At 44.2% G+C, this 26816-nt stretch overlaps 1 protein-coding gene across 2 annotated transcripts in view; it reads right to left on the reverse strand.

Moving 5' to 3' along the window:
- Positions 1-26816, reverse strand: part of tspan9a (tetraspanin 9a) — a 149949-nt gene that overhangs the window by 106937 nt on the left and 16196 nt on the right. The window contains exons 2-3 of one of the 2 annotated variants that reach the window (XM_068722974.1): positions 25136-25194; positions 2277-2342 (exon numbers count right to left, since the gene is read on the reverse strand). The gene's annotated coding sequence lies outside the window, so the exon portion shown is untranslated. The remainder of the gene's footprint in view (positions 1-2276; positions 2343-25135; positions 25195-26816) is intronic. The other variant, XM_068722975.1, reaches the window with a different exon arrangement.

Consider the following 26816-nt stretch of genomic DNA (forward strand, 5'->3'; position numbering starts at 1 on the left):
GGACGGCGTAACCGGAGAAGTTTGAAAACTTCCCTATATACTCTTTATTATTAAAGACCACTATAATACTGTCGTATTTTCTGTAACTAATCAACCAATCTACTTCCTGCTCACACCCACATGTCCAGTGTACGTGAATAGTCACGTGATATAGGTTTTCAGGCTTGCTAGTATGAATGGAAATCATTTCACAACGCCCGTGTGGGCGGAGATCGCTTTTGTTTTAAAACCCCGGTTATAAACGAAAACGTATTAGTGTGGATGTAGCCTTGTACTGCTGCACAGAAACTCTCTGAAACCTTCATATTGGGAAAAAGGGACAAGCAGGATACAGCTATTTCCAGAGATGTAGCTAAAGATTCAATCTCTGACAATCCAAAGGAGATGTGAAAAAACCCACAGTAGCGCTGGAGACATCAAAGCCAAAGCAGCAACAGCCAACTGAAAATACAAGCGTTTCCCCACAGACAACGTTGCAAACATGGGACGTTGAGGCTACCATCTTTGATATGCAAACAGAGGCAATTAAATACAAATGATCATAAAATAATTACTTGTTAATCCTTTATTTTTACAAGAGAAATCTCAGTTAAAGCTCAGAATAATATGGAATTGGCACGATCACATTCCTTTATTTTAGTGATTAAGTGGACTAATTTGATTCAAACGTTTGATCTGCTACAAAAGGGTGTGTAAGATATGCTGCCAATGCTTAATTAAAGCAGGCAATCAAGTACAAGATGGCACGATTAACAGTATATTGATCCTTCAAGGAGAAATTCACTTTATGAAAAAGGATTTACGGACATCAAGGCTTTTTAAAACCATTAAAGTGTCAGTGGAACTTCGATGTATTGACTATTTGGGTCAATAGAGGAATATATAACTGAACATTTACTAAAACATTGTTCTGAAGTACAAATGTATGTGTCTTTACACTACTCTACTACATGTCTCTGGCAACTATAGTTACACTCTGCCCTCTTAAGAGTACTTTAGTTTGAATATCTACTTTGGATACTTTTACTTAAGTACAATTCCAAATGCAGTTCATTTTTAACATTGTATCTTTATATTGTGTTATTTTTTATTAAACTAAAGCAGGGATTTCCAACTAGTGGTTCTTATAACCAGTGTTGCCAGATGTACTATAGTTATTGTCTTTGTGCGATCAATAATGTCAAAAGTGGCATAAGCTGAAAGTAATGGATGTTGGAAACTCCTTGCTTCCGTCACTCGTAATGTAATTTGTAACAACGCCCTAAACAGCTACAAATATTTCATATACCTACTTTATGGTACTGAATAATATCTGGTTTACAATCACTTCAACGGATCACATTTGCAACATAACAGGTGGCGTCAAAGAAGGAGCACTTGACTTTATCGGAAAGAGCTGTGCGAGTACTTCTGAAAGGATACTGGTTTTAGAGTGCAGCACAACACAACACACAGCGACGCATTATACTGGAAATGAGCCATCTGTCTCTCACACACATGATGATGTGATTAAACACTCTGATGACTGTACAGCCTTGTGGGACGTTAAGATTTCTAAGTAACAGTAACATGTACTGTTGGAGTGAGAGCGTGATGTGCAACACAAAAAACCTTGACCCCTTCAATCCAAACCCCCCCTTTGGATAATCTCTCCTGCGGTGGAACTTTACACCTCGATACGGGGCCTCTTGTACACTCATCCCCATTGCATGAATAGCATTGCAGCCTCTCTCACTCTCCACCCATCTCTGTGGCTCTCTCACTCTACATTCCTCCTTCTGCTGGCTCGGCCACCACAGGCGCCGTCGGAAAGAGCCTGACAGTTCAGCGCCGCTTTGATCTCAAGGTACAGGTTATCTGTTGCATGGCTAATTTTAGGGAGCCCCTTTAAGCTTCGCCTCTCTTTGAAGAGCAGGTACCATGCAGCAGGATGTTCTGGGTGGTAATCAGTGGGGCCGCTACGCTTTCAGGGAGCGGGAATCACCCTCACATCAATGAGGGTCTACTGTAATCTATTCAAGATTATCCACCTGGCTACATCTGTACCTTAATCAACTCTTAATGCAACAGTGTGGGCGGAAATTAAAGAAATGTTTGGATGCGTGTTTAAGTGGGGGACTTGTTGAATTAACAGAGCAATACACATAAGGTGTTCGAGGGGGGAGTGCTATTGAATCCTCTGGGGTAATTAGAGTCTCACAGTTTCATTGTGCTGCGATGTTAACAGACCGTGATAGCATATGGAGGGGTGTGTTAGGTGAAAGCAGAAATCTTACCTTTCCTAGGTGGAGGAGAATTGAGAGGAGAGACTGTTTGCGCCTCAAGCTGGGGGAGTCAAAAGTCTGCAAAAACAAACTGTGAGTCAGTCATTTCAACTCGAACCTTGTGTGTTTGAAATATCAATCTGATGGTCATCTCTTTTTATTTATTTACAACTTAGTTTATGAAATCTGTCAACCAGTGAGCATTGTCCACCAAGCTGGTATTTCCCACCCCTACTACACCAAAAGAATCATAAAGTCCTGGAGAAAGAAATCGTATTCAAACAATAAAACAGGAATATAACCAGGCTTCTATCTAAATAGCCCAGAGTTGTTATTAAAATTTGAAGAGCGTCCACAGTGCAACCTCGGGCAGAGGTTACACAGCAGTACACTTAAGTTGTGTTCATGTGATTTTAAAGAACGGTTGGTCCGCTGGTCTGAGCCTCACTCAAGGCAATAAAGCCGTTAGACTGGGACCTCGCATGCCCCAGCAGACAGCCAAGTCACGACACGAGTGGGGGGCAACATGTTCGAGGTGAAAGGGCAAGTTTTGCACCTAAGTAGCAGTGCACATATACAATTCTCTTTCTTTATCCTTCAATGTTGTCTTTGTCAAGCACACTATGGAGATCAAACACACGCAAGCATACAAAAAACACATGGGGGCACACAGAGCTGCAGAGCCAAGGAAAGCTACACAGAATATCAAAGCGCTCTCCAGCATGAATGATGGTTCTCCAGGAGCACCTTCAGATGAGAGGACCAGGAGGTGTCTGCAGGCTGATTTAGCGCCTCAATCTTGTACAAGAGGGGTCACTTTTCTCCCCAACAGGATGACTTACGAGGGCAAAGTCGCTGCTTTCATTTCTATTTTATTGTGAAAAATGGTGGCCAAAGTTTCCCTCTGTCTGTTGTCGAAGCTGTTGCATAAGCTCACCAAAGGACAATGGCTACTGCCAGTGCCAAGGGGGCTATTTCTGTATGGCAATGTCATGTTCTGTACAAGGATATTTCTTCAATTTCCAGCACAATCAATTGAAGGTTTATCTATTCGAGATTTAAGAGGGGCTGAAATGTTCATATGTACGTAGGAAGGAGGTTCAGGCTCGAGGACATTGCAAAGTCAATGTCCATTCGAGCACAAAGTCAGAGGCTTCTGAGCGCGAGCAGTGAGTGCACATATCAGGCGTGAATCTTACTATGCTAGTCAAAATTGACTTAATGATTTTTTTTTTGTCTCCCCCCCACATCTTCTCAGAACCTCTTTCCATTACAAACACATTTATTGTATAAAGGCGACGACAAGGCTGAATGAATTGGCGCCAGGGTATTCAATTTTGATCAAAAGATACGATGTCAAGAGACGTAAGGTCAGGCCGAGAGTGAAAAGCACAGTGTGGCTGGGTGGGCAGGCACAACGGGAGAGAGGAACAGAAATAATGTAAGTAGTGAGAGGAGAATGAGCATACTGATTGTGTGCCAGCGTGACAGGAGGTGAGGACTGATAGATAACAAGGAAACAGAGCGATAACAAGAGGGAGAGGGGAAAAAAACAGAGTGATCAATAGAGCGGCAACGCGCCAACCGCTGCACAGAACAAACCGAAGAGTGACACAGCAGGGAGAAACAAGACAGTTTGTTCCTCCCATTAGCGGGCACAATTAATTCGGGCTCCATTGGCTCATGTGTAACCAGACAAATATAATTACGTTACATCATTACTCCTCATCACTACAAGCTTGCCTCCTTCCTGTTCCCTGGGGGACTGCGGACAGCCAACTGGACAGCCAACTCTAAACTGTGACCATGGAAAAAAAAAAAAACAAACAAGATGGCTGTCAGTATTCATTTAGCACAACGCTGGAACAACATTTCCACAATAAGTCACGCTCCGGAGATGGATGTTGGTTTCTGGTCATCAGGCATCATACAGCGGAGTTAGTAATGTTCCTATGGCTATAAACAGACTGCAATTTGGCTGGAGATGTGATCACTCACCCCCTATGAGCTATATTTACCATCTGCGGCCCTTTACCCTGTTTGTGTGTTTATACAGCATGTGGAGCAGGGGTATATGAGTGTATGTATGTGTTCAGATGTGTGCCGACATGAGATCCTGCAGCAACCATGTAGCTAGTTATCCTGAGGGACATACGTGGCATTCTGTTCCTCTCTGTGGACGCAGAACCTCTTTTCACAGCTTTGTGGTCATTTGCATGGTAGCATTCATACACAGTTCCTTAAGATCCGGCAAGGATAAGGACAATGACCTTGGCATTCCAACGCACACACACACAGCCCTCTGTTCTCGAGGCTGAGACAAATCAAGAATGTAAAGAAATCAAGTTTTACACTCAGAGGAACACTTTGGGCTCTCGATGTGTCATTTTTCTTGCGGAGTGGATGTGCAATGTGTGGCCTTGCGAAAACAAAGAACCTTGTTTTAATAAGAAAGCGAGAAGAGAGGCGTCGAGTTGCCGCCGCTGTGCTGTGTGTGGTAATGGGGTATCATTTGTCTCATGAGAGAGAGAGCAGAGCCCTGCAGCTGTGGCTCACACAGAGCTCACACAGCTGTGAGTGAGGCGGTGACGGCCAGCGCTGGCACACACTGGCAAGTCAGCTGAGAACGTCTGCCTTTACTTTTACTGAGGAAGACAAGTGTCGAGGAAACGCAAGCCTTGGAGGTAAAACGCATTGTGTTTAACGGCTCTGGATAATAAGGTTCCAGATGAAATGTTAGTTTAAAAAGGTATCTATCAAAAGATTTTATACAACCATAAAAATGGACTTCTAGCTCACAGTAGCACTGCTATGTTGTAGACTCGCTTGATTCGATTCACTTCAGTCATTCTTTAGGCAGGGATGCCGGAAGTCCAGTTGTAAAGCATTTACTGAAATAACTGTGCAGCACACTGGCTTTATTTTAGGTTTAACACCCTGTGAGGATTATGAACAACATGCTGCAAAAAGCATGCCATCAATTCTACGCTCAGTCTGCTTTTCTTGCACATAAGCTTAAATTAGGACACCGACACGCCGTCCCTGAGTCCACAACTGACACTAGAGGGGTACGTAGATCGTCATGGTTTGAAGCGTAGGGCCACGAAAAAAGCTGCAGTGATTTGGAAGTTGGGAATGAGAATGTGTTGTTCTAACCATTCCTCACAGCGCTGCATGTATGTTTGTGTAGGTAAGTAGAGGTGTAAGAAATCTATTGTGTACTGCAGTTGCCATACAGTTGATTCTGCTGTGTGGCCTAGAGAACCATCATCTGTAAAATGTACTCTGCATACCTTACCCCTCCTTCTACTTCTCTCCATCTCTCACCCTCCCTTCTCTCTTTTCCTCCGTGGGACGTTAGCAACCAACAGCTGTCCCTCCACATCTGTCCGCGCAGATCAATCTCTTTCCCTGCCTGTGTCCTCTCCTTTGCCCATGACAGGGTTTCTTAGGTCAAAACCACCCAACAGTAAATGCTGTCCTGGCTTAATCCTGCTCTGCAGCGCCAAAGGGGAGAAAACTTTACTTTCCAAAGCCACGACAGCTGCACTAGTAAGATCGGGAACCTCAATACCTCGTCTCTCTGCATTGTCGTCGTGCCTCGGTCTCGCCTGGTTTTGCCTCGTCACGCCATCGCTCACAGTGGGATGGGGCATGAGGGGCATGACGCCTCTGCCCAGGAATGGTGGAAAGGAGCCAAAACAGATCCCCTTCCATGGAGCCTACAAGCGGCGTGGATGCTAGAGCAAACATGTGCGCCCATGCAACACACACACACTCACACACACACACATATATTGTTCCTCTGGCACCACAGGGATGTGGAAACGGAAAGCAGCGGAATCTTGGGCTGAGGCCGACGGCTTAACTTCGGCTGTACTTTTCTTCACTCCACAACTTCTATCGGAAATCTGCATGACTAAGGCGCAGGTACTCTGGTATCAGAGTGAATTGCTGTGTAATTCAAGACAGTGGGCGGCTTGGCCAAGCTCTGATTGCAGGCTGATGTGCGTGGACGTCAAGTTGGGGGGGGGGGGGTGGGGGGTCTACTGTCGGCTCTGGCAGTGAGCCAAACTGTGTGGCATTGCTGTGACACATGCCTGGAGGCTCCTGCAGAAGCTGAATCATAAGAGGCGGGACAGAATGTCAATGGACAGCTTTAACCATGCGATTACTTCCTACATGGAGAGTGAAAAAAAGCTGTCAGCATAGCTACAGTACAGAGCACATCTTCAATTCAACTGCAAGAACAGAGGGGGAATAGAGTTTGGGCTGTGATTGTAATAATGGACATGGTTCTGTTTGCTGGTAGCCTACATCTTCAAATTCCCATTCACTATTTTCACATATGAAGGAAGCTTCAATGTTCGTGTTTTTAATTTGAGTCACAAATTCATCAGCTAGAGACATCAAGCTATCAAGCTGATAAAGAACTGCTTCTACACTTTCATTCCTTGAGTATTGTGATGTTGTCTGCAAAGGGACAGACACACACACACATATACACTGTTGCTGTTAGATAGGGTCCAGGGGTCAGCTGTGGGCCAAGGTTCATGGTGTGCTGGTGAGGAAGAGTTATGACAGCCCCGCTCCATCTCATCAGCCCAACTGTCAGCTCACACAACATCATTTATCTGTGAAAGCCTCACGGCTGAACACAAAACGCTACGAGTGGGAAAATCATCACTACGGCGTCGCTACTTTACCACTCACACTTAAGAGATGACTGTCAAATAGGCCACAAATTGAATTTACAAGTAGTATGGGCCACCGCCAAACGTTCATAATATAGTTGGTCAGAGTAATATGAATAGGGGCGGTCTTTTGATGTTTGTGAGGTCTGTGTGTGTGTGTGTGTGTGTGTGTGTGTGTGTGTGTGTGTGTGTGTGTGTGTGTGTGTGTGTGTGTGTGTGTGTCATTACAGAAATGATGTGGGCTCCTTCAAACAGCTAAGAACTGGAAATGGACAAGGCCATAGGAGCCAGATTGAAATGAGCCTATTAAAAACTCCTCGTCTAACAAGACTCCCACAAAAAAATGCACAAGACACAAACCAGGACAGGGAATAAAACTTAATTGAACAGATATTTTTATGGTTAACTGGTCTGACAAATTGGTTAAAAAACATTTCACAGCTTCTCTGTAGAAGCTTTTAGTTTATAACTTTTAGTTTATGAGAGAACGCTCGCCCTTCAAAACTGTCGTCAAGTTTAGGTTTCCAGCCGGATGTGTAGTGACTGTGGAACAGATGGCTATCTCACCGGGAAACATGTGGCACGGGGCAAACAACGTTAGAAGAGGGAGATACTGTACGGTGCGGCCTCAGGCAGGCTTGTTGTGTTTATCGACGATTAGCCTCTCATTGGGCAAAGAACGGAAAACGAATCTACAAACATTAAAACTGGCCTGTACGCCCTGTAGCAAGGTTCTGCTTTGTCATCAAGGAGGCAAGAGCCGCTTAAGAGCTAAATGGTTTCTATTCTCCCTTTTTTTGACACTTAGGGTGTGCAATCCAATTCAATTTCCCTGCGACAATACTGTCTTCTGAAGCTTACGGTTGTGTAATTGTGTTGAGACGTTGTCAGAGATGGTGTTGATCATGTGATTTGCGGTTTTGTTATGTGTCTCACCCATAGAAATAGAATAAGAGTAGAGTGGACATTCCCATTCAAAACGACCATTTTTATTTGTACAGTTTCCATAGTAGCGGCGAAACTTCCGTGACAACACATCTCGGTGTGACCGACATGGGCTGTCACGATAACAACTAACAACAATCTCCATTTTCTTTTGTACTAGACGGATGCCCATGGGAAACAGTTCAACCTCTCCTATTCTAGGAGGAGGAGTAAAATGATAGGTTTCAGGTTTACCCCTTACATATCTCAGGGTCAGTGTCTTGTGCTGGGAGTCTGAGATAAATATTTTAGTTTTTCAAGCAGTTTTCATCTTCTTTTTTCTTAATTCTCTATGGTCACAGTGTCTGAGATGAGTTTGTGTGTGGGAGGTAAATAAACAGATGCACTCTGAGGACGAATGCAGAATGCAAAGTGAGTGCAAAAGAAAATCACAATAAAAGCATTAAAAAAAAAAGATAGCGAGTTATGACAAGTGAAATAGAACAAGTCATTACATCAATAGAAATATATTATAATGACATGATGTCCATATAAATCCCATTCTCTGGAGTCATTTGTATGGAACCATGCTGTACATGGCAGACACGTATCCCATATGCTCATTCTGCATGCATTATTTTATCTGTAATGTGTTAGAGGATGAATCCAAAAGCCATGCATTATCAATCTAGACCTGTAGTTACAGGGGTGGGTGGGGGTGGGCCTAAGCCTGCAGCCTATGACACCAATGACAAACTGAAACCATTTATCCATGTGAGCTCGGCTACAGCTACAGAATCCAACCCCCCTGTTTTTACTGCCATCCCGCTGCCAGGTTTTCAATGTCAAATGCCAATCTATCCTACGCAGTGTTAGTTTTGCACAAACTAAATGCCAACTGCGAAGCACCAAACATCCCGTGCTACAGCATGATAGACCCATCATCTACCCTCTTGTCCCATCCAGCAGTTACATCACTGGTTGTTAGTTCAATGTTCCCCCTGCAGCTAGGACTTCTGTAATTTATATATAAAAAAATGCTAAGCAGATTCCAAAGCAGGTCTTATTGATCCTCACACCCAACTGCATATAGAGATTGAGGGCTGCAGATCTCCTGAATGCCGAACATATCACAAGGTATCTCAACCTTCCCCTGAGGCCCTGCTTCAACAAATAATCTCTCTTTCCCGGTTTTCCACTTTGCACAACCCCCCATCCCAGTATCCCCTGTGGCACCGGCCAACCGTGAATTAAATGCAGAAGAGAAGGTTTACAGTGTACAGTCTCAGGGGAGTCATGAGAGCAGATTATCACCTCAGCTAGTAGATAAACAGCGGCCATCATGTACAATCATCACCAGGGGTTTTGAATTGGATCCAGGTCTGATGTCCCTGGTGTGTGTGTGTGTGTGTGTGTGTGTGTGTGTGTGTGTGAGTGACTACGTGCTTAGGTTGCCCACGTGGATACGCTTTGCCCGTGTTCACCGCGGAAACCATGCCAATTTGGCCCGGCAGGCTCTAGCTGCAGATCCTCTGTCCTCGTCTTAGAGGAATTTCCTTCCTGATCCAGCATGCAATCAGAGGCATCTGCAGTGTCCACTTTGCCAGAATTCCTGCGTGTCCCCCAAACGCGCACAGACATACTCCAGCATCTGTTGGGACACACGCATGCCAGGAAGAGGTGCAGCTGTGCACCCATCAAACACAGACGCGCACACACACACACACACACACACACATTTTTGGAAACACACTCACCGGAGATTACTGCGCACAGGGGATTGGGAAGTGAGCAAGTGTTTCAATGCTACTGGGGTGAGCTGTCACCACCCATGACCTAACACAATCCACCGCATCACTGACAAAGGCATATCATCACCAGTTGGCAAAGGTCAGTCTTCTGTTCTGCTCAGCTCAGGACTTCAAACGCTTCCTGAGATTCCAAAAGAATCTGAGATATTTGAGGCGTGATTGATTTAATTTGCCTCAGATAGGACATTTCACACTTTGAATGAGCCTATTCACTTACCGATTTATAAAAGCATAACTGTTTTAACTGGAAACCAAAAGACAAGAAAAAGCGTCTGGTTCCTCCTCTGCTGAACATGCAAAGCCTAAACCTCTGTGCCCTACTTCCCTGACAGGGCGACTGAGTAAGTGCAAAATAGATGAACAGATTCTGGATGAACGACAAGAAGCACATCAGTCTGACACACAAGATGTGGTATTAGCGCTTCGTATTCTTTATGTTAATTTCCAGAGAGTCAGTCTGCTCTAAGTAATGCCATACCGGATTTATAGCTGATAAAGCCTCTATTATTCCATTTCTCTCCCAGAGTTTTAAATGGTAACAGACAAGCTGGTGGTACAGTCTCAGGGAATTAAAGCGGGGGCCAAATGAACAGGGAGGAAGGGAGTATGATAAGTGCAGACAGGGAACAGTGAGCAGCAGATGAAATATGTGCTTGGAAAACATAATTAGCAAAAAATGGCTGTCGTGCACTCCTATCGGTCTGCAGTGCAGAGAACAAAACCCCACTACTGACCGGCGAACACAGATACAGCTGGCTGAAGCAATCCAACAATGTTTTCATCTCAATGCTCGAGACATTTTGAGAGGGGATCATGTTCACGAGGGAGCTGTAGCAAGACCTTTCACACAATTATGCAGCAGCACTAAAGGACATCATGACAAAATGTTCCTCGGAGATGACAACTCACAATGATCACACGTCTTTGTTCCACAGTGTAGTTCAGTCCCTGTGGATCCACATAAATTCCAGAGCTGCTGTTATTTAACCCCTTCCTGCTCTTGCTGCTGTGGGCTCATTCACGCCTGATTTCACATACTACTACTGTATTTAGTGCCTAATAGCTTCACGTGTAAACATCACCGAACCATAGTAAATGGCTTAAATTAAAGACGACACTTGTACCATAAAATGTAGAGGCATAAATTACCTAGTTTTTTGTTTTTTTTTACATTTCATTGTTGTAAGACCTCTTCCTCTCCCCGACTCAGACAGATCTGGCCTATCTCTTCTACTAACTATGAAGTAGTTTGAAATATTGTCCATTCGCAATCAGGCTTCTGGCATTCCACTGAAGAATTTGAAATGATTAGTAATATCAACCCACACATGCTCATTCTTGATTTGATATGCGCATAACAACCACCATAGCCAAATGCGCACTGCAGTTTTAACAATAATTAGCATCCTTTCAGTTTTATATTTAATCTCAGAAGCTGCAATCTTCGTCCCTGCTATACCAGTCAGACTAAACTGTTCCACACCCTCAAGTTCTCCAGTTCCTTCATATTAACAAAATGGGCACTCTGGGAATTATCTCCTTGCAACCGCCAGACCTCTGCTCCCCGGCTCTTACCCGGCTACTGAGACTTTTCCAACATTAATCACCTTCTATGCGTTCTCCATCTGCAATTAGTATTACACCCTATTAACACGTTTCTATCTCCCAAAACACTCCCAAATTTCATCTCTCCAACTTGCCCTCCAATGATTTGTGTTAGCTTCAGCAGATCGACTTTCTCACCCCCCTCTCCCTTGACTCTTACCACTACATTAAGCAATCCTGCCTTTCGGGTCTCTCTCTGCACTCACTCCCCAATCAGCTGGACAACTTTGGCCTTCAAATGAGGGAAGGATTGCACGGTTATTCCATATTTCAAACATTGTTTATTCACACACAAAAATCTCTTGCGGTTATCTCCCGATGAGTAAACAGTGATATTAGAATAATGTCATATAAAGTAATATAGTCAAATGTTATTGGTGATGGACATCATCTATATGTTCTCCCGTCGTGCACATCCCTATGAGCATTTGTTTGTGTGGGCATGTGCAGGCGCAGAGAAGTGCCAGCTCGTGACAATGTGTGACAATGTGCGGCCGTGCCATCCCCCCCATGTTTGCGAGTGTTTGTGTGTGTGTGAACATCTTGGCAATGCTCTCAAGCCCCCTGCAGGTGTTTAGATCTCCACAAATCCCCACGTGTCCTTCCCAGCTGAAGCAGGGGCACGAGGCTCGCCCTCGCCTTGCCTTTTCCTCTCCCCCTTTCATTCCCCGGGCCATGCTAGGCAGGAAAGGAAACGCTGCCAAGCCCAGGTGTCTGGCATCCGCTCGGCACTGTGTCAGCAGACACGGGAGAATGTGGGAGGAAAGATGAAGTGCATGCAGACAACGGTGAAGGATTTAAGAGAGGGAGAATTTAAGAGAGAGAAAATTAGAGGCACAAATGGCACAAACCAGGAGGAAGTAAGGTTTAAGAGATTTAGGAAAAAGAGGAAATTGAGAGTAGGTGGCAGTGAAGAGGAGGAAAAAAGAAAAAGAGAAGAGTGTATTAGCAGTCTACAAACTGGAAAAGTAGATGTGACCTTTGACATGTCATGGGTTGGACTATGCACCAAAGCCACCTCCAGAGAGTCTGGTCAGACATCCTAAGTCTGCCCTCTCAAAACAAACAAAGACAGCCACATCCGCTGAGCCATCCACAGGGGCTACCATGGACCCCTCCAAGTGGATTACTGGACTTCACATAAATTCACAGCAACCGCAGGCTACACTAAATAAGAGAATCTGGAGTCAAATTGCATTGCAGAGACACATGGGAACAACTCTTTCCGGCATCGTTACTTGTCGCTGTGCGTTTGTGTGTATCAAAGGGGACAAATTTCTTGTGATAAATTGCAGATGCACATGAAATATCATCTTTCCGCCATTTGTTTTGTCTCCCACAGGACTCTCACATTATTTAGGCTTGAAGTTGATAAAGGCTGAAGTGAGATATAGCTCGAGGAAGTGCATCTTGGCAGGGACATTAATTGTGGAGCTCACTGCTGGATGGAGACATGGGCGGTCTTGATGGCATACTTCAAAATTGGAAAATGAAAAAAAAAAAGATGGAGGGGAAGGAGATACAACATGGTAAGAGAAGAACTCACTGCAGTAAGCTTGCTAGGGAACAGCAAATTGGAGAGTCCTGCATGTGCAGGGTCAGGTGATTGAGGGCATCATTTGAAGATGAGTGTTGAGCAGGCCGCCAGAGAGCAAGAGAGATCCATCCGCTTCCGCAGCTGCCTTGTGACTGAGGGAAATCGAGTTCTGAGGCACGTCCACACATCATCACACAACCTGCCCCGCACACTCTCTCTCTCTCTCCCCTTCGCTCTGCACCCATCTTCTTACTATCCAGTCATACCAAGGATAACAGGATAAGACAATTGCACAGAGACGACACATTTCAAGCCTTTCTTTCTCAACGCCCCCATCTCTGTGGTTCTTATTTATCAGCGTATTGACAGACACGGTGAAGAACAGAGATGTCTCCTCTCCTCTTATGGCTAAATCATGTTGCGGATGGGACAGGTCGTCTCAAGCGGCTTTGATCACCACCCCCTCAGGGTTGACAGAGTGACTGATGGGCCCAAGTCAGTCCTGCTGCCTATTCATCTCCCTGCAAGAGCAGAGACAGAGAGAAAACAGGCCGGAAAACAGATAGGAGTTTGCAGTGATGCAATGATAAATCCACAGCGAGACTGTGACCACTTTTTCATTTTGGCATGTGGGATTCTAGAAAGACTTAGGATTTTTAATGACACGCTTCATGGCTCTGATTTTAATGTGCCCCGCTAATTATGATATTGCCATGTTAGCCTTTTCCGAGCTCTTCCATGTAATGACAGAGAGACAGAGAGACAGAGAGACAGAGGAGACAAATGGATATGGCACAATATGTGTGGGCTTCATTCCAGTCTGTCGCTCAGTGCTGGGTTGTGATGAATTAGGCGTCTTGCCGTCTGTCTGGCACCTGGCCACTGTTTGTCCTTTAGGTGCCCTGGTGACCAAAACGTCTCTCTGAGGTCCACTGGGGCTCTTCAGCGGGAATCTAGATACTCTGTGCTATGCAGTACTGTACACAGTACCTTGTGTCTGCGGCAGAGGTGGCTATTCTTTCCCCAGATGTGCACGTTTGTGTACGTGAGTCAAGTCAGTTTCATTTCATCCAATATCATGAATCACAAATGTGCCTCAAGGGGCTTTACAACCTATAAAGAATACGGCACCTTCTCTATCCTTGGTCACTATAGGCGTGTGTGTGTGTGTGTGTGTGTGTGTGTTGGACTGGTTTTCTCATAGGATAAGATTCATTCTTGAGCTAAGTGTCATTCTGTCTTTGTATTGCAAATTCTCCAGGGTGACAGAAAAAGAAAGCCTTGGGCAAAAATACCCCTTGCAGCTATGGAGAAGCAGAAATAAGTTAATGCAAAGATGACTTATGGAGACAAGAAATCTGCCCAGAGGTCTAACGTTTTGGCCAGGAACAACCTATTAGAGGATCTCCTGAATGGCAATTCGGTACAGAACTCCGAGCATAAATCACGGTATTATAAATAGCTATTAAAATGTCAGACAATAGTGGCCCCAGATGGTGGGCAATTGTACTGAGCAGGACACACAGTACAGAACATGTGCGTGTTTCGAAGCAGGACTGTATCTGTATTTGTTGTGGGAGTCACTAACGGAGTCATGGCATTCTGCGCGTGACATAGATGAAAGGAGTGGCGGGCGCATGATGACAGAAGGCACACATTGAATAAAGGCTGACTCGAAGTGTCAGGATCGGTCCGATCCCTCATCACTCACAGCCCACTTTCCCCACGCTGCTCTGCGCAAAATGCCAGGTCTCTTCTTCCACACCTGAGCGCTAAGCTTTAATGCATATTAATTCACTGTCTGGCAATGACGTCCTGGCAGAGATGGAGCACCAAACTGTTCAAAATAAGAGGGCGGTTTGCATGAAAATCCCTGCGTAAAACAGGTTTACACTTGAGCTGATAATAACAACAAATTCAATATGCTGGCTGGGTTACTTTCAGTCACAGCATTTCTGTGTTGCTGATCTGAAAAAAAAAAGCAAAGGTTACACCAAAATATCTAAAAGAAATTGTCAAAGATTGATGCCCTCACTATTTAGCTATAGTGTTTGACTAATCTTTCACTCTAGTATTTGTTTGCCTGTTCATTGACCTTAATATATTTCTCAGCTTGTAATTTAAGGTAGGTTTGTTTTGATTGTCGGTTATTTCCCCTGTCCACAGACCACACAGGCACTGACCAGTTGGGTCGAGGGGGAAGGCAATGCAGAGAGCTGGAGACGTCTAAAAAAGGAGCCTATCACACCTGTGGCTCAAGAGTCTGGATGAGTCAGTCTAGACAATGGGTTATTAAAGGCATTGGCAGGTCTCGTGTGATGTCAGGAACAAAAGCAGAAACGGGGCAGCTGATGATGAGCAGCTTTAACAGGTTCTAAGATGCCGCCCCCCCCCCACACACACACACACACACACACACACACACACACACGTTTGTGGTATCACTACGATCTGCATGGAAGCAACTGGGGCTGCCAGCTTCAAGTGCTAAGATACAATACTGTCTTTCTTACATGTTACAGGAGTCAACAGGAAAATTGCATTGTAGTTTTGTACTAGTTTCAATTTGAAGAGGAAGCGTTCCCAACCTTATCAATAACACGATGGTGTTCTTGTTTGGTCATGTTAGCACATGTCCTTAAGAGTTGATTAGACTTGATACAGTATGGTTTAAAAATACCTCAAAGAACATAATAGGAGCTTGAAATGTAGGTTCAGAGCTAATGTTGGAAACATATGCATAAAGATTCAGCGTTGAATAGTAGAGAGAAATGTCCAGGAGCATTAGAAAAAAAGCTAAAAGCTCCGATTCAACTACTAATAAAAACCTTTTGTTCTGTGGGCTGCCAAGGCTGAAAGGATGAGGTAATAGAAAATCAATGAGACTAAATGTGTTGCCAGTAATTATAGTATGCCTACAAAATACAGTATCTGTATAATTTGCAAGTCTGCCCCTAGCAACATTTCCATAAGGGTGAGAACATTAGTTTCATACTTGCCGTTTGATGCTCCATGCGAGTATGATTTATAATGCAGAACATTTGGCTTCAGACTTTGGACACACCAAACATGTCCCAAATATTTCCGTGAAGACTATGCGACTCTCTCTAAATATATCTGTTCCATATGTGTTCCTCTCACTCAATTCATTGTTCATGTTTGTCAAAATGTGTTTAACACTAAAGAATGCAGCATGCGATTTATGACTGAAGTAACTTTTTTTTGTTGTGGATTATCAAGAAGCCAAAGAACAGTTTACTTTGATCATGCGTTCTAAAGACAAATATAATGACATGTAAAAATATAGCACACAACTGGTGAGCGAACACATTGTAGATTAGCAGTAATGCAATTCATCAATTTGTTTTCCTGTCAACCATGAAAAGAATTGATGGCATGTATTACTACTAAAAGCAGATGGAAACCAGGTTTACTTTCTACTCTTCTCTTAACCATTACTTTAATTAAATGACTTAAAACAAAAGCTTGATCACGCAATTCCAACGAGAATCTTCCAGTATTCAAATGAAAATGAGATTGCCAACAGCCAAGCTTAGCTGTTCAGGGCTGTCAGGAAGATTTGAAAATCAAGATTCAGGCCAAGGAGGCAAATACTCACCCATGCCAAAGACAAACAAGAACCGAGGAAAAGAAATAAAGCAAGCTGTTGAGGCTGCATTCACTCACACAACACAAGCATAGTGGTTCATCTAAACCTCGAGTCATTCTATAGTCTGTATACTCAGCTCTTACAACACAGAGAAATGGGGAACATTTGGTTAACATTGAATTATATTTTTTATGGCCCGAGCACTATCCGCATTGAACGGCTGAATCACTTGCGCCATAGTTTTCGACAAACTGCACAGATGGGCAGTCTTTGTTTTTCGGAGATAACACGGCTATACCATGAACCTGCAATAATATACAAGAAGCGTTACAGTCTGCTAGTGCCAATGGCTGGTGAAAAACAATACCGTGTGGATGATCGACCTCAAATGGATTGAGTTTTGACAAAAGCTAATTTGCTCAGAGGACTTTATTATACCGTGGTCAGATGTTCTATAAATTGAGAAACTTTTTTTTATGATTTTATGATGCAAATAGCAAGAAATGATAAATGTTTTTAATGGTTTAAATCCTGCTTCATGTGATAGGAACTATCAAGGTAGGAAATGTTATTGTGTCCTATGCCATTTGATCTTCAGCAAAGTAATTAACGCTAAACTGTGAAGATAGATGATAATATAAAAAAAAAAAAATGGTGAGGAGCAAGCCTCTCAGAACTAATTATGATATGTAATCATAATCATCATTATGTAAGTGCAGAACAAAATATTTGTACGACACTCCAAAGTCAATGACGCCTTCTATGATCTTCACCTGCTATTGCTTAAGGATGTATTACCAAGGAGACAGGATGTGGGGAGGGAGCAGGGCTCGGGTAGTGCAGAGGGAGAAATGTGTGATGCATTTAAGGACGAAACCACTGACATTGAGAGACGCCATATCTTCTGGGTGTTTGGCGGCGAAACATAGCTTTATTGTAGCTTAAATGGCTGAATGACTAACACCGAAGAGCAACATCTGTATATCAATCATGACAGAACTATTCTATGATCTATTCCATCATAGAACATCAGCTTGTGACATGCGCTATTGCTTTTGAAATCCAATAGCCAAACAGATGCTCCCCTAACAGAGCCTGGAAATAAAGTGTGGCTGACTTATCTCCCCCACCCCATCACATTGCAATGTGATACTTCTCACCATTTGGCCATTGAGCCCGCAAAAGGTATGAAAAGGAGGTGATTCATATTGTGATTGCAGCACTGCACTCCGTGACTCTTCCAGAAGGGTAGAGAGGACCAGAGAGGGGTAGCCAGAGAAGGCCCCAGAGCGGCGAACATCCCCCCCCCCCTCCAGTCCTGCGGAGCTCCCTGCCCGCCTGCCTGCCTGCCTGCCTGCCTCTGTGGCTAAATTTACTTCCCCCCTACCCAATCATCCCGGCACATCATGTTGGGATTCTATTACTCCCTCGCGCCCCGGCATACGGATAGTCATGTGAAAGCCGGCCACAGGCGTCCGCGGCTGGCAGTGCCCTTCCTGCCCCTGCATTCAGCACTCACTCCAGTTAATGCTATTCGTCTCCACCCAGCTGCCCAATCGCTCTCTCGCACTTTCTCCGTCTCTGTATCTCCCTCGTTCATTCTCGCCCCTTCTATGGCGTCTCTCGAACCCCCCCCCCCACCACCACCACCACCACCACCACCCCCCCTCTTCTCGACCTTGTTCCCCTCCAATTACGGCTCCTCTCATCCGGATAGCAGGGGTCAGAGGCGGACGAGCTCGGGGGCTGAGACTGATTTGGCAGGTAACGGAGAGGGGAGATTGAACTCCGGCCAAATGGAGATCAATAAGGAGACGGGCCTGAGGGATGGCTCCTGTTATGGGCAGAGAGTTGCTGGAGGCCAGGTGGCACATCGGGTCGGATCACATGTTTGATAACCCAGTATGTCTCCTCCATCGCTGGAGTGCTGTCAGCAGCGTGACAGAAGGCTCAGTGATGGTTTGTGGGCATGAGGATAAAGGGCCCTGCCCTGTTGAATGCCACTCGCCCGACAAACCAACTGGTGGAGTGATGTCGCAGGGGTCGATCCAGCACGCAGGTCATCAGCTCTTACTTGGCCATGTTTGAAAGTGTTTCGTCTTTGAGCCTGAAATAGACTGACACGCGTCAATGAGGGCAACGGAGTCATCAGCTATTCCTTTTGAACAGCTATAGCTCACTCTGCCTGAGCAACACGCAGGAGTAAGCACAGATTTCTGAAGGCAGCTTATGCAAACTGTATAGGAACAGGTTGAAGCCATCGCAGGTGGGAATGCAAAGCAATGAACAGATAAAGAAACGGTGCAAGGGAAGGGGAAATAGACGAGAGACAGATTTTGTGTGAAGGAGAAAACCGCCAAAGATTTGCACCAGGCAGGCATTCTGCAGACACGACCATAAAGCATGCTGCAAACTCCCCTCCTACCCATCCAAGCAGTACGTGACATCTTCACTGACTCATGTGCACACTTCAGAGTCACACTGACCTCTAGTGGCGACAGGAACACAGGGCTCATGACAGCCGGCCATGACTGAGAGATCATTTGTGCTCGAGGTAATTGATGGGAAAATTGATTTTAAGTTACTGACACTGGTCGAGTACCTCTCAGGTGATACGGATAAATGGCCGCGGAGAACAGCCTATTTCAACACCTCCCTGCGTTTCAATTATCCACTAGTGAACAATCTCTCTCACACACACACACACACACACACACACGCGCACACACGCACGCACGCACACACGCACACACACTCTCTCTCTCTTTTTCTCCTGCACTCTCTCCATCCCTCTCAGTATCTCTCTTTTTTTCCCCTCCTCCCGCTTTTTCGTCTCCATGTCTCTCTCCAAAGATTCCTTTGGAACATTTCGATTTGAACACTATTGATTTTGTGGGTTACACCTACCACAAAGCCCTGGCAGAACTTAAAAACCACTCTATTCAGTGGGGGGATGAAAGTGCGACCTTTCCATGGAGTTGTTAAATGAAGTGAGAAGTTTGATGGTGAGTGCTTTACTAGATATTTTCAAACCACAACGTAAGAGCCTTGAGGGTTGGATAACGTCTTAAATCGAATTTCTTCAGAGACACTGCGAGATAAGAGTTTATTTAACTCTGCAAGCTGTCTTACCTTTCCAATTATGCCTGTATGGTAGCGCAGTGCTACCGCTAGCTTAATCAGAAGTGTAGCAGGACTTTTCAAAAACTGCAAGCATACAGGAATCATGTAAAAGACACACACTAAAAAGCAGTTGTATAGTCTACTATTTGTTTAAAAAAAATCATGTTATAATGCTCAAAATTCACTAGATGGCGCACACTGCAAGGAAACGTGTTCATCAGCACTGTTGTTCCTTCAACATATGTTAATAATATGGAATATTAAAGTAATCAATTCTCATTACATGAACTAATTCATGCCTCAACACAGACATACACACAACACAGAGAGTACAGTGTACAGCGCGTCGCTCTACTACAGATATGTGATTATAAGAAGGCTCCACCAACAATCTTTTCAGATCAGCCCTGTTAAATTGTCCTTTGACTGGTTCACGCCAACATGGCTGCCGCAGGATACGTGATATGGTGAGATAAGGTTGTCATGGTACTCTGGTTGACTCAGCTTGCAGCCCTATTACTGTCAAAGCTGCCAGAAAATGACAGCGTAATTATGTTCGAGAGCTGATCTGAGGCAGCGTTACAGTGATTTTTCAAATGACACACACACACACACACACACACACACACACACACACACACACACACACACACACACACACACACACACACACACACAGTGCTAGCCAGTAGAGCCATTAGGTCATGGTGAGCACAGACTATAATACATAGTAACCTACCATAGTAACTTACAATAGTAACCTGTGACAGGCAGTGTGCAGGAGGCTCTGTGACACAGTCAGCATGAATATTAATCCTCCCTCCCTCTCTCACACATAGAGATGGAGACAGAGAAAGAGAGAGAGAGAGCGGGAGAGAAATGCTCACAGGCATTGTTAAGAGGTTCTCTGCTAGCCACTAACACGTCACTCAGCTCTGGGGGCTTTATATGCTATCCGGGTCCTCACAGGAGACCGAGCCTAAATGTTGAACAACCACAACTGGCACACAAGCAGCGAGAGAAAGGTTGGATGAGGTGCCACTTTTAGCTGAATGAATGAGGCCCAGTCATTACAATGTGGGCTCGCTGGTGCTGCAGTGAGTTCATGCAAGCGAGTTGAGGCACAGTTTAAAAAAGTTTTGGAAAATGTAAAGTATAGCTCAGCACTCATCTACAAGCAGCGGCCACAAGCTTAATACAATGCATTGATTTCTTCACATTCAATATATTATATTTTATTGCTCCTGCTTTAGGTCTTAAATCTCCCCCTAAATGGCTTTTGAAACACGTAAAAACCCAAACACACTTTGGAGTCAAAGCATGAGGGCACTTCAAGGGGAAAGCCTTTCTGCTGCAGAGCAAGATGAAGATAATCAGGGATTTGATGAATCCAAAATTGGCCGGAGCAGTCGTGGGAGATTAATACCTGCTCAACTGTGTCCATTCTGAGAGCTCATTAGGCAAGCTGGAAGATGTGGAATTATAACTTACTTACATTCTAGCATCATCTGGAAGGCGTGCAGATGGGACACTGAGAAGTCTTAAAACTAGGAAATGTTAACAGTCAAAGAAGCTTTGACCCAGATTGATGCTCTTGATGTCTTAAAACCAACCACAATGTAGAGTAAAAGAAGTAGGATGGCTTGTTTTTCATCACAAAATCAATGGAATTTGTAATGTTTACACACTTTTTGAGCAGATCACAAACTAAATGTTATTTCTTTATGTCTGAAATCCTTATTAATGCAAAAGAGACATGTTACATTTGTCAAATTAATCAAAATGGAAAAACAAAACAAAATAAAGACACAACTGTTTATTCAAGGTCGACATGCTCAGTGTGTATGTGCTCCATGCTGCCAAAAATAACATGTACCGCCAACTCAAATGGATTTCAAAAAGATCAATCTCCAATATTACAAACAGGCTTTGTGATAAAGAGATGAGTTTTTTGTACAACAAAACAAAAACACCTTCCTATAAAGGCAAGTCAACATCCAGCTGTATCCCTTACAGCTTGATTGAAGTCCAGAATCCCATTTGAACCCATTTGACCCTACCATAGCGAGGGTGTTGTGTTGTGGTCTGCTAACAAAGCCATCAAACACGGAGGCTGGGGAGCCGTGCTGTGAAGCGCAGTGAAGCAACACCTTGATGTTTTTACAGAAAGAACATAACTGGGGCAGTGAAATAAAGTGCCCTTTTCCCTCTCCTTCAACCTCTGCTTCCTTCATCCTCCCTTTCCCTCACTTCACCCTTCCAGGCTTTACTGGGTACCCGAGCGGTGTTGACCTGAAACCCCACAACACTTTCACACATTTCAGCTGAACCTGTCATTCCTCAAACTGAGAGCCAAAAAAACATCCAAACCAAACGTCACAGACTGAAAAATACAACACTCGGCTCATGTTGGAATAAAACAAAAGACATGGAAACCAGCAGTTATGAGCTTTTTACACCACTGTGGTGAGACAGCTCAGGACAGCTGCCTTTAGTTCTGTTATAATCAATGTCCTTCACAAGGTTCAGCTGCACTTTCGACTTAAGCGAAAATGTTAGAACAAAGAACTGAACAACTGAAGCTCACAAAGAGCAGCTGAACCAGATGCAATAGAGGCAAAAGATCGATGAGGTACAGATCAGAGTTCTTTACAAATTATTTAGTCACTCATTGCCAATTGATTTCCATTCAGAAAACCCTCCCATAAATTACTAATACACTAATCCATACTGTCAGGGCGACAAGCTAAACTTTCACTAAACTCAATACATTTTTCAATCCTCATTGACTGTCAGTTCCCAGCTATGGGAAAACATGTGTTCGAAGTCCCGCTTGTGAACGGCACAAAATGAAACCTGAGCTGCAAGCAGAGCAGAACCACAAGGAGCCTTTGACATAAAGAAACACACGATCACGCCAGCTGGCAGTAGCCTATTAACACCTGCCTGCACACCATTGAAGATGTACAATTTAGATTCCCGCTAAAGTATCAGAAGTAGTTTCAGTAAAGCAAGGAATTGGCAGAATGAGATAAAAAAGGATTACCCTTGTTAGAACCAGTAGAGAAAGTGAGGCAATTTGCAACAGCAGAGAGAAGAAATTCAGCCTGAATGTAAAGACCAGACTACTAACTCTTGTCCTTGTTGGACCCCTCTACAGGAGAAAAGGGTGAGCAGAATTTAAAAAGCAAAGTGAATAAGCGTGACAAAAAAAGCTTCTGCTGAAGCCGAACATCTACCCTGCCGCAGGGGTTTATAGACAAAGTGGGCTATTATTTGCCTTTTTTCCCCTCCAAAAAAAGCGTGTCCAGACCATCCTGTTTCCATGGACCACTTCCTTTATTACTCAGAGCTAGCTGAGGGCCCAGATGTTCCTGCCATTGGATTGAAATAGAAAAGAGAAATTCTGCAGTTGCAACTGTCTATGAAGCTTTTCTCTGCACTGTGATGCAGCTTTATGCCTCCCTTAGAAACAGCTAAAACAATTCACCTGGACATTAACAGGTCGCATGCTTCTGACTGCAGAACCCACAGTGCCTGCCAGAGGTCGCTAAGACACTGCACAGTCCAATAACATCACTGACCAAGTGGAGCTGAAGCCACTGTGCCTGCTAACAATCAAAGTATTTGACCCGAGGTCAGAACATTTGAGGAACACAGAGTTTTTTGGAGCAAAAGGACCCTTAGAGACTTCACTGCTGCTTTCTGCCGACAGGGTACTTCGTCCTGAACAGCGTGACCCAGAATGAAAAGCAGCAGCAAAGCTTTCACACTCTGTGCTGCCTGGCACCTGGTGGTGCCTATTCTACATGGATAGTCATGACCCAGAGTGCTGCCTTATGCATGTCAGCATACCTTATTCAGCCTCAGGATCGCAGTATGACAGAGGTCGGCCGCTGATGTAATTTCCCCTCTTGAGCCTTCATAATTCAAGAGTGAATCTGCTCTGATTCACCAGGAAAATAGAAGCACCTGCACGATGTAACGCTGTGCAATACACCAGTCCTACAATAAGGTATATTTCGGTGGATTATTTGCATTGGAATGTATTACATTGACGTGTTTCTAATATCAGGGGTTGCACAGTGTTGCGTAGCCTAATTGATGTTTGCTATGGTCTACCGGGTATTTTTGTCTCAGCTTAAGTTCGGGGCCAGCTCAATGTGAAGATAACTTACAAAATGACTGCTGCTGGGCTGGATCGAAACCCTGTCTCTCCTGCAGTTTTCTATCTGTATTGCTGATGTGAACTGCCAAACAGACTCAAGAATGTGTCCCTGCAAGCACGATATAGCTTAGAGCTGAACTGCACCGAGGCGACTGTGGCTCAGAGGTAGAGCGGGTCTTCCACTAACCGGAGGATTGGCGGTTCTGATCGATGTCCAGTTCGCATGTCGAAGTATCCTAAGTCAAGACATCAAACCCCAAATTGCTTCCAAAGGCTGCGTCATCATTGTGTGAAGGATACAATTAGAATCTAATGAGCAGGTGGCATCTTGTATGGCAGCCTCTGACACGTATGTGTGTACAGTGAATGAATCTGTGTGTTAATGGGTAAATGTTGACAGGTATGTAAAGCATGTGTGTAAAGCACACATGCTTTACACACATGCTAGTACTTTCACTAGTACTTTACACACATGCTAGTACTTTCTAGTATTGCTATTCGGAATACTAGAAAGCAGTTACCTTTGGCCAGACAGCTTAATATGACATGACTGCACTAGTCACTGTTGTGATGCCGTAGTTAGCAGGAAAATAACATTTTCATGACATCTTTTTTGACATGACTTACACAGACATAACAGCAACATGGCTCTTTAAGATGCATACTTAAAGAAGGAGGCAAATGATTGCTGGCACTCAGTATTCTTGCTGACACTTAGTGTGTGACCTTAGTGACCACATGCTGTGAGGAAATTCTGGCCGCTTTTCCATGTGTTTCTGCAGTCCTTTTTGTCCAAAATAATTTATGCCTATAACCTATAATGCCTATAATTACTGGTCCAGGCATCGCTGGAGGTCATGCAGGTTATGTCCCTAAGATTTAAGGCATAGGGCTTGTGTCTGAGTGTGTGTGTGTGTGTGTGTGTGTGTGTGTGTGTGTGTGTGTGTGTGTGTGTGTGTGTGTGTGTGTGTGTGTGTGTGTGTGTGTGAATGCGTAAGGGGCTATTTCCTGTAGTCACCCACCCCTAGGTTTGGAGGTAGTTGGACAGGAAGCACACCCATTCCAGAGCAGCAAGTCAGCCCTGAACAATCTGTGATTTAGTCCCAGGAGCGTGTTTCCTGGCAGATCTATTGTCCTTTCTGTTACAACACCCTGGAGCAAACTGGGAAATATCCACAACTACCCACTATAGAGGACCAAGGCTGTGTGACTTGGCCCATTCTATCTCATTCTTTAATACATCTTAATATCCTGACTTCAACCTTAATCTCGACTCTTGATTCTCAAAAAAAACCTGTTAAACAAAGTGGCTGCAGTGATTGTAGTTTGATAGGGTAAAGACAGAATTAGGCCATCCTGAGGCTGCAACCACGGGCTGGGACATGGCGTAATTTCTCACCGGCTCAGATGTGGTTGGAAGCAGCAGCAGTGGGCTCTCTCTGGTTCGCCTGCGACAGCCTGTCAAACAGAAGAAGAAATACAGGGACTGAGAATGACTAATGAGATGAAATCAAATGCTAATTGTCAAAAAGAAAATCACAGATAATGGCACGCAAGGCTAAGAAGTGGGCTATTAAAACGTAGATGTTTGGAGAATGACTGAGCTATTTGATGTGTTGCATAAATTACGTGAGCTTGTGAACGACAGCGCGCCAGAGTGGAATAGCGAGTCCTTTCGACACCAACCCCAAAACAGCTGTGAGTGGTTGAAATAAATGCTAAAAACATGTCCATTGAACACAATGCTGAAATAACAACCAATGACACACAAGGCCAGAGGACTATTACACAGCCTCTTTACTCATGAGACAGGGCCATTACCACTGACCACAAATGTAGCATCTGGACAAATCTTTGCCATTGGAGATGACAGTATGCACTGAACTGTCAGGAAAATTATAGACCATGCCGCAGCACTTGCCGAGCATGCCAATGATGCTATTCCTGACCACTACGGATATGACTAACTGTCACAACATCAAAGAGTCCAACTGTCTGATAATCGTAGTCACAGACAACTAATTCAGATGTGCTAAAATGAGAAAATCACAGCGTGTTTCATACATTATTTAACCTATAATGAGCATAGCAGTGAGCTGTGTTCATGAATAAGTGTCTATGTGGATACTGCAGGTTGACAGTGCAGACCAGACCAGATTCTGTCCTATGATCTCACACTAAACCACAGGCCACTGTGTGTGCTGTGACGGGGTCTGCACCAGACATTCAGTCTGCTTTCATGTGGAACTCTGCAACAAACGAGTCCAAAACCAGAACCTGTGGCCTCTGGCGGCGCAGACCGTGTCTACAACCTGCAGGCTTTTCCACTTCCAGCACTCATTGAATTTCTGGTCAGGCTGGCACACCACCACAAAGTCAGGCTAGGTGCTCCACTTGACATTATGCCGTCTAGATCTGCTATGAGACAGATGACTGGAAAGAATTATGGAAGGACAGAATATAGAATAAAGAGGAAGACGAGGGGAGAATAGGATGAAAGAGGTAAGTTAACTATCAGGGCAAAGGCAGGGGAAGAATGAAACAAAGGAGGAAATGTTAGCAAAGTCAACAAATCATTTGCTTTAATTTTCCGTTGTGGCTTCAGAACTACAATGTTGTGCGGTACAAATAATAAGGCTGGGGACTAACATTTCCTATCAACATCTTCAATCTTCCATGTGTGATTAAAAAGAAAAATGTTTTCTTTTACTCAAAGAACAATGAGGGAATTACGCCAGACTGCTTTTGTTTTTGGAGCCTGTACTTAGCAGACCTTTGAGAACAACATCCAATCTAGAATCTGTGAGCCTATTTGATGAGGGGCTGCGGAGCGAAATTTGATTAAAGATCTGAATGAATTACGAAACTTCACTCTTCAATACACTCCGCCACGCTGATATTTTCACTTTTAAAAAGACATCTTTGTTGAATATCTGAGATTAAAGCTTGAAGTACCAAAAGGAAAACAACATGTTCACTTGGTGCAAGTTTGGCATTCACAGTGTGATAAGAATGACCATTGAGTTTGACATGGATGCTTGTAAAGTTGGATTTATTTCATAATACTACCAGCTCTCTGG

This window comes from Cebidichthys violaceus, unplaced genomic scaffold (assembly GCF_023349555.1).
Source record: "Cebidichthys violaceus isolate CVI_PGR_0920_01 unplaced genomic scaffold, fCebVio1.0.p SCAF_3, whole genome shotgun sequence".
NCBI lineage: Eukaryota > Metazoa > Chordata > Actinopteri > Perciformes > Stichaeidae > Cebidichthys > Cebidichthys violaceus.